Below are 13,063 nucleotides of genomic sequence, written 5' to 3' on the forward strand. Positions count from 1 at the left end.
GACACTCAGCTAGAGGAAGGCAGTAGCGTGAGCGCAGAGAGAGAGGATGCTCAAGAAGCACAGCAATCTGGCAGTCATGTTCCACAAGCTGCAGCATACTGCCAGGTTTGCTACAGCGATAAAGAGGGAGGGGGTGATGAGGGCACTGACTCCACGTGGGTGCCTGGAAGGAGGGAGGAGGAGGAGGAGGAGGCACATGTCCAAAGAGGCAGGATGCCCTCCGGGGGCCAGCTTAGGGGCAGCACACTGACTGAATCACACCGCAGAGCTCCGCCTGCACAGAGCGCTTCCTCTGCGCGTTATTCTAAAAGTTCTTTGGTGTGGGCCTTTTTTGAGACGAGTGCATCAGATCGCACCGCTGCTATTTGCAACATATGTCTCAAGCGTATCTCACGTGGCCAAAACATCAGCCGCTTGGGCACCACATGCTTGACCAGACATATGTTGACCTGCCATGCAGCTCGTTGGCAAGCGTACCTCAAAGACCCACACCAAAGAACAAAGCGGACCTCTCCTTGCTCCTCATCAGCTGGCATCTCCAACCCCACTAGACCTTCAGTCCTCTCTGAAACCTGCTCTGAGAGGAATGAAGGTGTAGAATTAGGTGTGTCACAGCCAAGTGCTTCCGGGAACTCTGCTAGTGGTACATCCCCATCCGATTATAGCAGGCAAATGTCCCTGCCCCAGCTGCTGGACCGGCAGAAGAAATTTACTCCCAGCCATCCACATGCCCAGCGGTTGAATGCTAGCTCGGCTAAATTGCTAGCACTTCAACTGCTGCCTTTTCAGTTGGTAGACTCGGCCCCCTTCCGTGAGTTTGTACAATGTGCGGTTCCTCAGTGGCAGGTCCCCAAACGCCACTTTTTCTCACGGAAGGCGATTCCGGCTCTCTACCGGCATGTGGAAGGCAATGTCCTTGCCTCGCTGGACAGGGCGGTCAGCGGTAAGGTGCATATTACCGCTGACTCATGGTCCAGCAGGCATGGACAGGGATGTTACCTGTCTTTCACGGCCCATTGGGTCACTCTTCTGGCTGCTGGGAAGGATGCAGGACAAGGTGCAGTAGTGTTGGAGGTTGTTCCGCCACCACGCCTCCAAAATGCTACTATTGGTTGTGACACACCTCTCTCCTCCACCCCCTCCTCTTCTTCTTCCTCCATGGCCTCTTCCAGTGCTCTGTCCTCAGAACCAGCGGTGCTCCGTAGGCGTTCCAGGGGCTACGCAAGTATGCAGGCAAAACGATGCCATACCGTGCTTGCGCTGGTTTGTTTGGGGGACAGGAGCCACACTGGGGCGTATGTTTTGTCAGCTCTGCCGGGGCAGGCCGAGAGGTGGTTGACGCCACGCCAGCTTAAGCCAGGAATGGTGGTTTGCGACAATGGCACCAACCTCCTCTCCGCCCTCCGACAGGGACAACTGACCCATGTGCCCTGTGTAGCTCACGTCCTTAACCTGGTGGTGCAGCGGTTCTTGGGCAGGTACCCTGGCTTACATGATGTCCTGAAGCAGGCCAGGAAAGTCTGTGTGCATTTCCGCCGATCATTTAATGCCTGTGCTCGGCTGGCTGAGCTCCAAAAGGAGTTGAACCTGCCCAAGAACCGCCTTATATGTGGCATGCCCACCAGATGGAACTCAACATTGGCCATGCTGCAGCGGCTGCACACGCAGCAGAGGGCCATCAATGAGTACCTGTGCGACTACGGCACCAGGACAGGGTCAGGGGAGCTTGGTTTTTTCTCAACACGCCAGTGGGGCATGATCAGGGATGCATGCACTGTCCTGTCACCGTTTGAGGAGGCCACAAGGATGGTGAGCAGTGACAGTGCATGCATCAGTGACACTGTACCTCTTGTCCACCTCTTGGAGCATACGCTGCGTGGAATAATGGACAGGGCAGAACAGAGGCAGGAAGAGGAGGACTTCCTTGCCTCTCAAGGCCCCCTTTATCCAGACAGTTTTCCTGCTGTGCCACCCATCACACAGGAAGAGGGTGAGGAGGAAGAGGAGGAGGATGATGATTGTGTCAGCATGGAGGTGGAGGCTGGCACTCAGCATCAGCATCAGCAGCAGCAGTCTTATAGGGATGATTTACAGTCCCAAGAAACACGTGGACTTGTACGTGGCTGGGAGGAGGTAGCTGCGGATCATGTTGTCCTTAGTGACCCAGAGGACTCCGGACCGAATGCCTCAGCTAACCTACGCTGCATGGCCTCCCTGATCCTGCAAAGCCTGCGGAAGGATCCTCGTATTCTTCGGATCAAGGAGAGGGACCATTACTGGCTGGCCACTCTCCTTGATCCACGGTACAAGGGTAAGGTTGCCGACCTTATCTTGCCATCGCAGAGGGAGCAGAGGATGAGACATCTCCGGGAGGCCTTGCAGAAAGCTCTGTGCAACGCGTTTCCAGAGACTGGGAGGTCACAAACTCCTGGTCCTGGACAACGTGTTGCTGAGGCATCAGTCAGAAGGAGCGGTGGAGAAGGTGGCCGTCTGACTGATGCTTTCAGACAATTTTTTAGTCCGCAGCCCCAAGGTATGATTGGTTCCAGCACCCATCGCCAGCGTCTAATTTACATGGTGCAGGAATACCTAGGGGCAAGGTCAGACTTGGACACCTTTCCCACCGAAAATCCTCTGGCTTACTGGGTCTTGAGGATGGATCACTGGCCAGAGCTTGCACAGTATGCAATTGAGCTACTGGCCTGTCCTGCATCCAGCGTTCTTTCGGAACGCACCTTCAGTGCTGCTGGTGGCTTTGTTACCGATCACAGGGTGCGCCTGTCCACCGAATCAGTTGATCGACTGACCTTCATCAAGATGAATCAGTCTTGGATCACCCACAGCTACCAAGCACCTGAAGCTGATGTAACCGAATAATTTTTTTTGAAATACCACATCCCTTCAAGACTGCCTATGCTGATGCTGAGTGACTGTCCTGTTATGTTGATTGTCTATCCTCTTCCTCCTCCGCTGATATGTTGGAAGAACATTTTTGGCTCTGGGTGATGCCAGCAGCCCAATTTTCCTGCCCCTGTTTAACAGGGGCGTTTAATTACAATTTTTGATGCAATGCTTTGCAGCAGGGCTAATTCCTGCAATAAAACTAGAGTATATGGCAGAGGTTGGAGTGTGGTGGCACCAGCACCAGTGCCTAAGGCCCAATTTTCCTGCTCCTGTTTAACAGGGGCGTTTAAGTACAATTTTTGATGCAATGCTTTGCAGCAGGGCTAATTCCTGCAATAAAACTAGAGTATATGGCAGAGGTTGGAGTGTGGTGGCACCAGCACCAGTGCCTAAGGCCCAATTTTTCTGCCCCTGATTAACAGGGGCGTTTAAGTACAATTTTTGATGCAATGCTTTGCAGCAGGGCTAATTCCTGCAATAAAACTAGAGTATATGGCAGAGGTTGCAGTGTCTAAGGCCCAATTTTTCTGCCCCTGTTTAACAGGGACTAGGGATGAGCTTCGTGTTCGAGTCGAACGCATGTTCGACTCGAACATCGGTCGTTCGTGCGTTCGCCGAATTCCGAACGTTTGGGCCGTTCGCGGCAAAATTCGTGTGGCCCACAATGCATTGCGATGGCGCAATGCATTGCTGTCTCACGATTGGCCAAGCATGCACTGTGACCCCGCATGCTTGCCCAATCGCAGCGCCAGTAGCGAGGAGAGCAATGGTTGGCCACAGGCATCCTGCCTGTGGCCAATCATAGCTCAGGCTGTGTAGTGCACGCCCCACACTATATAAAGCTGCCTTTCAGGTGGCCTCGTGTAGTGTTTGTTAGCATCTGAAGCAGTGGGTGTTCTGTGTACCTTCAACACAGTTACACACCAATCGTTTTTGGCTGATTTACTATTTTGCTCTTGTGTAGTGGTTACTGTCTGTGCCCTGACCGCAGTATACACCACTATATTCACCTCACCTATATAGCTAGTGATCTAGCTTTAATAATAGAGCTTGCAGTCAGTAGTGTTAGTGCGTGCTGTCTGCGTGCTCTGTACCCAGTACATACCACTATATACACCTACATAGCTGTTCTCTATTTGAGCCCGATTGTCATTTGCTGGAGTTATTGGAAGTTGTGTGTGCCTCCAGCACAGCACAGTATACATCTGTATATACCCCTTTAACTCTGCTGTTTTCTGGTTATTGTCTGCGTGCCCTGACCGCAGTATACACCGTGATATTCACCTCACCTATATAGCTAGTGGTCCATCTTTAACAATAGAGCTTGCAGTCAGTAGTGTCACTCAGGAGATAGTGCATGCTGTGTGCCTGCTCTGTACCCAGTACATACCGCTATTATCCACCTACATAGCTGTTCTCTATTTGGGCCCGATTGGCATCTGCGGGAGTTATTGGAAGTTGTGTGTGCCTCCAGCACAGCACAGTATACATCTGTATATACCCCTTTAACTCTGCTGTTTTCTTGTTATTGTCTGCGTGCCCTGACCGCAGTATACACCGTGATATTCACCTCACCTATATAGCTAGTGGTCCATCTTTAACAATAGAGCTTGCAGTCAGTAGTGTCACTCAGGAGATAGTGCGTGCTGTGTGCCTGCTCTGTACCCAGTACATACCGCTATTATCCACCTACATAGCTGTTCTCTATTTGGGCCCGATTGGCATCTGCGGGAGTTATTGGAAGTTGTGTGTGCCTCCAGCACAGCACAGTATACATCTGTATATACCCCTTTAACTCTGCTGTTTTCTGGTTATTGTCTGCGTGCCCTGACCGCAGTATACACCGTGATATTCACCTCACCTATATAGCTAGTGGTCCATCTTTAACAATAGAGCTTGCAGTCAGTAGTGTCACTCAGGAGATAGTGCGTGCTGTGTGCCTGCTCTGTACCCAGTACATACCGCTATTATCCACCTACATAGCTGTTCTCTATTTGGGCCCGATTGGCATCTGCGGGAGTTATTGGAAGTTGTGTGTGCCTCCAGCACAGCACAGTATACATCTGTATATACCCCTTTAACTCTGCTGTTCTATAAAAAAGGCATCTGCAGGAGTTAGTGGGTGTTGTGTGCCTCCAGCACAATATAAACTACCCAACTACTGTTTTACCCAACTCCCTTCAGGCCATTACCATGTCTGGAAGGCCAGCAAGGAGAGGCAGACAGGCGCGAGCCGATAAAAGAGGGCAAGCAGGCTCTGTGTCTAGAGACAACAGTGCTGGTCGTGGACGCGGTGCATTGTCATCAGCACGTGGCCATGGGACATGCTTGTCCTTCTTTTCTGCAGCTGGACATGTTGAACCGCAACATGCCAACGACTTGGTAGAGTGGATGACCAAGCCCTCTTCATCCTCCTCATCCTCTCTCACCCAGTCTCAGGGTAGTAGAAAAGCAGCTGCCAACACATCGTCGTCCCTCCTCTCAATGTCATCATCAGTGACTCCTTCCCTAGACCCACCACGTCCTCCTGAGGAGTCTCCTGAACTCTTTGAGCACAGTGTTGGGTACATGCTCCAGGAGGATGCCCAGTGTTTGGTGGGCTCTGATGATGACACTCAGCTAGAGGAAGGCAGTAGCGTGAGCACAGAGAGAGGGGATGCTCAAGAAGGACAGCAATCTGGCAGTCATGTTCCACAAGCTGCAGCATACTGCCAGGTTTGCTACAGCGATGAAGAGGGAGGGGATGATGAGGGCACTGACTCCACGTGGGTGCCTGGAAGGAGGGAGGAGGAGGAGGAGGAGGCACATGTCCAACGAGGCAGGATGCCCTCCGGGGGCCAGCTTAGGGGCAGCACACCGACTGAATCACACCGCAGAGCTCCGCCTGCGCAGAGCGCTTCCTCTGTGCGTTATTCTAAAAGTTCTTTGGTGTGGGCCTTTTTTGAGACGACTGCATCAGATCGCACCGCTGCTATTTGCAACATATGTCTCAAGCGTATCTCACGTGGCCAAAACATCAGCCGCTTGGGCACCACATGCTTGACCAGACATATGTTGACCTGCCATGCAGCTCGTTGGCAAGCATACCTCAAAGACCCACACCAAAGAACAAAGCGGACCTCTCCTTGCTCCTCATCAGCTGGCATCTCCAACCCCACTAGACCTTCAGTCCTCTCTGAAACCTGCTCTGAGAGGAATGAAGGTGTAGAATTAGGTGTGTCACAGCCAAGTGCTTCCGGGAACTCTGCTAGTGGTACATCCACGTCCGATTATAGCAGACAAATGTCCCTGCCCCAGCTGCTGGACCGGCGGAAGAAATTTACTCCCAGCCATCCACATGCCCAGCGGTTGAATGCTAGCTTGGCTAAATTGCTAGCACTTCAACTGCTGCCTTTTCAGTTGGTAGACTCGGCCCCCTTCCGTGAGTTTGTACAATGTGCGGTTCCTCAGTGGCAGGTCCCCAAACGCCACTTTTTCTCACGGAAGGCGATTCCGGCTCTCTACCGGCATGTGGAAGGCAATGTCCTTGCCTCGCTGGACAGGGCGGTCAGCGGTAAGGTGCATATTACCGCTGACTCATGGTCCAGCAGGCATGGACAGGGACGTTACCTGTCTTTCACGGCCCATTGGGTCACTCTCCTGGCTGCTGGGAAGGATGCAGGACAAGGTGCAGTAGTGTTGGAGGTTGTTCCGCCACCACGCCTCCAAAATGCTACTATTGGTTGTGACACACCTCTCTCCTCCACCCCCTCCTCTTCTTCTTCCTCCATGGCCTCTTCCAGTGCTCTGTCCTCAGAACCAGCGGTGCTCCGTAGGCGTTGCAGGGGCTACGCAAGTACGCAGGCAAAACGATGCCATGCCGTGCTTGCGCTGGTTTGTTTGGGGGACAGGAGCCACACTGGGGCGGATGTTTTGTCAGCTCTGCAGGGGCAGGCCGAGAGGTGGTTGACGCCACGCCAGCTTAAGCCAGGAATGGTGGTTTGCGACAATGGCACCAACCTCCTCTCCGCCCTCCGACAGGGACAACTGACCCATGTGCCCTGTGTAGCTCACGTCCTTAACCTGGTGGTGCAGCGGTTCTTGGGCAGGTACCCCGGCTTACAGGATGTCCTGAAACAGGCCAGGAGAGTCTGTGTGCATTTCCGCCGATCATTTAATGCCTGTGCTCGGCTGGCTGAGCTCCAAAAGGAGTTGAACCTGCCCAAGAACCGCCTTATATGTGACATGCCCACCAGATGGAACTCAACATTGGCCATGCTGCAGCGGCTGCACACGCAGCAGAGGGCCATCAATGAGTACCTGTGCGACTACGGCACCAGGACAGGGTCAGGGGAGCTTGGTTTTTTCTCACCACGCCAGTGGGGCATGATCAGGGATGCATGCACTGTCCTGTCACCGTTTGAGGAGGCCACAAGGATGGTGAGCAGTGACAGTGCATGCATCAGTGACACTATACCTCTTGTCCACCTCTTGGAGCATACGCTGCGTGGAATAATGGACAGGGCACTTGAGGCAGAACAGAGGCAGGAAGAGGAGGACTTCCTTGCCTCTCAAGGCCCCCTTTATCCAGACAGTGTTCCTGCTGTGCCACCCATCACACAGGAAGAGGGTGAGGAGGAGGAAGAGGAGGAGGAGGATGATTGTGTCAGCATGGAGATGGAGGCTGGCACTCAGCATCAGAAGCAGCAGTCTTATAGGGATGATTTACAGTCCCAAGAAACACGTGGACTTGTACGTGGCTGGGAGGAGGTAGCTGCGGATCATGTTGTCCTTAGTGACCCAGAGGACTCCGGACCGAATGCCTCAGCTAACCTACGCTGCATGGCCTCCCTGATCCTGCAAAGCCTGCGGAAGGATCCTCGTATTCTTCGGATCAAGGAGAGGGACCATTACTGGCTGGCCACTCTCCTTGATCCACGGTACAAGGGTAAGGTTGCCGACCTTATCTTGCCATCGCAGAGGGAGCAGAGGATGAGACATCTCCGGGAGGCCTTGCAGAAAGCTCTGTGCAACGCGTTCCCAGAGACTGGGAGGTCACAAACTCCTGGTCCTGGACAACGTGTTGCTGAGGCATCAGTCAGAAGGAGCGGTGGAGAAGGTGGCCGTCTGACTGATGCTTTCAGACAATTTTTTAGTCCGCAGCCCCAAGGTATGATTGGTTCCAGCACCCATCGCCAGCGTCTAATTTACATGGTGCAGGAATACCTAGGGGCAAGGTCAGACTTGGACACCTTTCCCACTGAAAATCCTCTGGCTTACTGGGTCTTGAGGATGGATCACTGGCCAGAGCTTGCACAGTATGCAATTGAGCTACTGGCCTGTCCTGCATCCAGCGTTCTTTCGGAACGCACCTTCAGTGCTGCTGGTGGCTTTGTTACCGATCACAGGGTGCGCCTGTCCACCGAATCAGTTGATCGACTGACCTTCATCAAGATGAATCAGTCTTGGATCACCCACAGCTACCAAGCACCTGAAGCTGATGTAACCGAATAATTTTTTTTGAAATACCACATCCCTTCAAGACTGCCTATGCTGATGCTGAGTGACTGTCCTGTTATGTTGATTGTCTATCCTCTTCCTCCTCCGCTGATATGTTGGAAGAACATTTTTGGTTCTGGGTGATGCCAGCAGCCAAATTTTTCTGCCCCTGTTTAACAGGGGCGTTTAAGTACAATTTTTGATGCAATGCTTTGCAGCAGGGCTAATTCCTGCAATAAAACTAGAGTGTATGGCAGAGGTTGCAGTGTGATGGCACCAGTGCCTAAGGCCCAGTTTTTCTGCCCCTGTTTAACAGGGGCGTTTAAGTACAATTTTTGATGCAATGCTTTGCAGCAGGGCTAATTCCTGCAATAAAACTAGAGTATATGGCAGAGGTTGCAGTGTGATGGCACCAGTGCCTAAGGCCCAATTTTTCTGCCCCTGTTTAACAGGGACATGTAATTACAATTCTTGATATAATATTTCACAGGAGGGCCCCTTCCTGTGCCCACCCAGAGTAACTGTGAGGACTTATAGTGTTGTGGCACCAGCACCACAACCACCAAAGGTCAATTTTTCTACCACTGTTCAACAATGGCATGTAATTACAATTCTTGATATAATCGTTCACAGCAGGGCGCTCCAGCGCCCACCAAGAGTCACTTTGAGGGCTTACAATGTTGTTGCAAAACCAACACCTTGTTCCGCCATTTCTGCAGAGCATATAGGGCAGGCCCCTACTTTCAAACATCCAATTTACAAACATCTCCTACTTGCAAACGGAAGGAGACAACAGCAAGTGAGATGAAAAAAGATGGACGACAAAACAAATTATACAGGGGTGATAACCCTTCCCTATGTTTTCCAAAAAGCTTAAAAATATTTTTTTTGACTGGAGCTACACTTTAAAAATGTACCAGTTGAAAATTACAAACAGATTCAACTTAACACAACAAACCTACACAGTCCCTGTCTTGTTTGCACCGCCTGTATACTTCTGTTCTGAGTATATAGGGCCTGGGGGCCACACGCATTTCCTTTTTTTAATATGGGTACAGGGTTCCCCTTAATATGCGTACAAGACCCAAATAGGCTGGTAATGGGCAGGGAGGGCTACCCATGCCATTTTTCTGAATGATTTTCAACCATATTGCAGGAACCAGATATAACATTAAAACCGCAAGCAGTTTTAAATGGTGTTATTTCCGCTTAATGTCATTTTGTGCAGGGACTGTTCTAAACACGGGAAACACGTGGCACTTCACAGGCATACTACAGACACCCACCAGGCACCATATTTAAAGGAATATTTCACTTTTTTTTTTTCACTTTAATCGTCATTAAAATCAGTGCTCCCACCAAAACGGTAGTTTTTAAAACTTTTTTTTGCAGTGACCCATGTCCCCTGAGGCAGGAGGCAGGTCGCCAAACCCTTTTTAGGACACTATCTTGCATATTAGCCGTTAAAATTAGCACTTTCCAATTCGAACGTTCGAGTCCCATAGACTTCAATGGGGTTCTAACGTTCGTACCGAACGCGGGGGTCGTTCGCAAGTTCTGGTGCGAACCGAACCGGGGTGTGTTCGGCTCATCCCTAACAGGGACATGTAATTACAATTCTTGATATAATATTTCACAGGAGGGCCCCTTCCTGTGCCCACCCAGAGTAACGGTGAGGACTTATAGTGTTGTGGCACCAGCACCACAACCACCAAAGGTCAATTTTTCTACCACTGTTCAACAATGGCATGTAATTACAATTCTTGATATAATCGTTCACAGCAGGGCGCTCCAGCGCCCACCAAGAGTCACTTTGAGGGCTTACAATGTTGTGGCAAAACCAACACCTTGTTCCGCCATTTCTGCAGAGCATATAGGGCAGGCCCCTACTTTCAAACATCCAACTTACAAACATCAGACAGCAGCAAGTGAGATGAAAAAAGATGGACGACAAAACAAATTATACAGGGGTGATAACCCTTCCCTATGTTTTCCAAAAAGCTTAAAAATAGTTTTTTTGACTGGAGCTACACTTTAAAAATGTACCAGTTGAAAATTACAAACAGATTCAACTTAACACAACAAACCTACACAGTACCTGTCTTGTTTGCACCGCCTGTATACTGCTGTTCTGAGTATATAGGGCCTGGGGGCCACACACATTTCCTTTTTTTAATATGGGTACGGGGTTCCCCTTAATATGCGTACAAGACCCAAATAGGCTGGTAATGGGCAGGGAGGGCTACCCATGCCATTTTTCTGAATGATTTTCAACCATATTGCAGGAACCAGATATAACATTAAAACCGCAAGCAGTTTTAAATGGTGTTATTTCCGTTTAATGTCATTTTGTGCAGGGACTGTTCTAAACACGGGAAACACGTGGCACTTCACAGGCATACTACAGACACCCCCCCAGGCACCATATTTAAAGGAATATTTCACTTTTTTTTTCACTTTAATCGTCATTAAAATCAGTGCTCCCGCCAAAACAGCCGTTTTTAAAACCTTTTTTTGCATTGACCCATGTCCCCTGAGGCAGGAGTCAGGTCCCCAAACCCTTTTTAGGACAGTATCTTGCATATTAGCCGTTAAAATTAGCACTTTCCATTTCGAACGTTCGAGTCCCATAGACTTCAATGGGGTTCTAACGTTCGTTTCGAACGCGGGGTCCGTTCGAAAGTTCTGGTGCAAACCGAACCGGGGGGTGTTCGGCTCATCATTGACATTACAATGCTGAATAAAAAAATAGACCTTTATATATTGGTAATTAGGAATATTGGGGACATCTGTATTTAGAGATATAGATTCAGATATTAGTGACCTCATGTCATGTTACTCTGCTGGCTTTCATACAGACTCCCTGAACAAGAACAAGTCCCAGATATGTATTTCTCATTTGTTCTGTGTCAGGGACTCCAAACTATGGCAGCCAGAAAGAGGATTTCTAAAAGGGGGTCAGTAATGAGAGTCAATGGGTTTCTCCCAGAACAGGTGTCCATTACTACACATAGAGATAGATCAGTAATACTTACTAAACTTTAATGGTTAATATTTACATTTTAAACAGTACAATGTTGTCAGAACCGGCATATTTTATTTTTATTGTAAATAGACATTAAAAAATGCAACTCTGTTATACTCATTTATAAAACCAATATAAAGTTATTGATAAATGTCTTAAGAAATCTTCCAGTGTTAACAGAATGTGTAATTTGACATATTATAAAATAAAGGTTTTACACTATATGTTAAAGTCTCATTATTTCACATCATAATTCTAGTGTATTCTAGTCTAATATAACTTTTACATATGAAGGTAACTTTATGTTAATTTAACAGGAGATATATATAATTATATACATACATATAGATAGGCAGGTAGATAGATAGTTATATCTATTTATTTATATATATTTATAGAATTATTTTTTTTTTTACTTTTCTTAGGACAGTTCCTAATATAGTAATAATATACTAATACTAATATACATATCCTATACTGAAATACCATTTTTTCTCTAGCCACTGATCACGGGTGTAATGCAATAAAGAAATATGTTAATTTCTTATTTTTTTCCCCAAAGGTGAACTTATTCTTTACCCTAATAAGTGGGTCACAAGTGCTTTATCACCAGAGCTCTCCATTTATACATCTCTCCATAAACCAACAGACCCATACAGGGCAAAATGAACAAAGGCAATCTTCATCACATAATACCTTATTACAGTACTTATAAAATAAAGTAAAACTATATACATTTTCCAATAGTTTAAATATGTACCCTAAATCAATCCATCTGTTTATTGAAAAAAAAAAAAGCTTTACTAAAACAAAAAATTGCAGAAAAAAAGGAAATGCCACCCCTTGTATGATAAATTGAGAATTAAATGTCCTTAAAGTGATTGTAAAAGTGATGTTTATAACAAATATGTTATACTTACCTGCTCTGCGCAGTTGGTTTTGCACAGAGCAGCCCGGATCCTCCTCTTCTCGGGTCCCTATTCTGTGCTCCTGGCCCCTCCCTCCTGTTGAGTGCCCCCACAGTAAGCAGCTTGCTATAGGGGAACCCAAGCCCAGAGCCATGGTTGGGCCCTGCCCCCTCTCACTCTTGATTGGCTAACTGACTTTTATTGATAGCAGCAGGAGCCAATGACACCACTGATGTGTCTAAGCCAATCAGGAGGGAGAGTCCCGGACAACTGAGGCACTTGTAGACATTGCCGGACACAGATGGGGATCAGGTAAGTAGTAGGGGCACTGAGGGGGCTGCTGCACACAGATAAAAAACCTTCTGACTTTACAGCCTCAATAAGGGTATATTAACATCAGATGTGGTGGGACTGTGTTGGGCGGCTATTCCAGTGCAGTCCCACCTTATGGACAAAGCAAAATTCTTTGTCCCCTATTTGCCCAGTTTTACAGCACTGTATTTTGGTGGTGTGTGCAATGAAAAGGGTACGGCATGTATTACCTCTTATCAATGCAGTACGATGAGAGGCAATCCACTGCTTTGCACTGCGTCACCAGCGATTGAACTTTGTAAGATGTCTTTGTCTCAAAGTTTGTATATAAAGAAAAAAAGGAAACAGCGTAATCCACCAAACACAGCTCTTCATCACTGTGCTGAGCTCAGTCGGATCGCACTGCACTCCAGCTTCTGCACTGTAATGCAGAGGT

This window comes from Lithobates pipiens, unplaced genomic scaffold, assembly GCF_037356315.1.
Source record: "Lithobates pipiens isolate NorthernLeopardFrog02 unplaced genomic scaffold, aLitPip1_a1.2 Scaffold_8, whole genome shotgun sequence".
Taxonomy (NCBI): domain Eukaryota; kingdom Metazoa; phylum Chordata; class Amphibia; order Anura; family Ranidae; genus Lithobates; species Lithobates pipiens.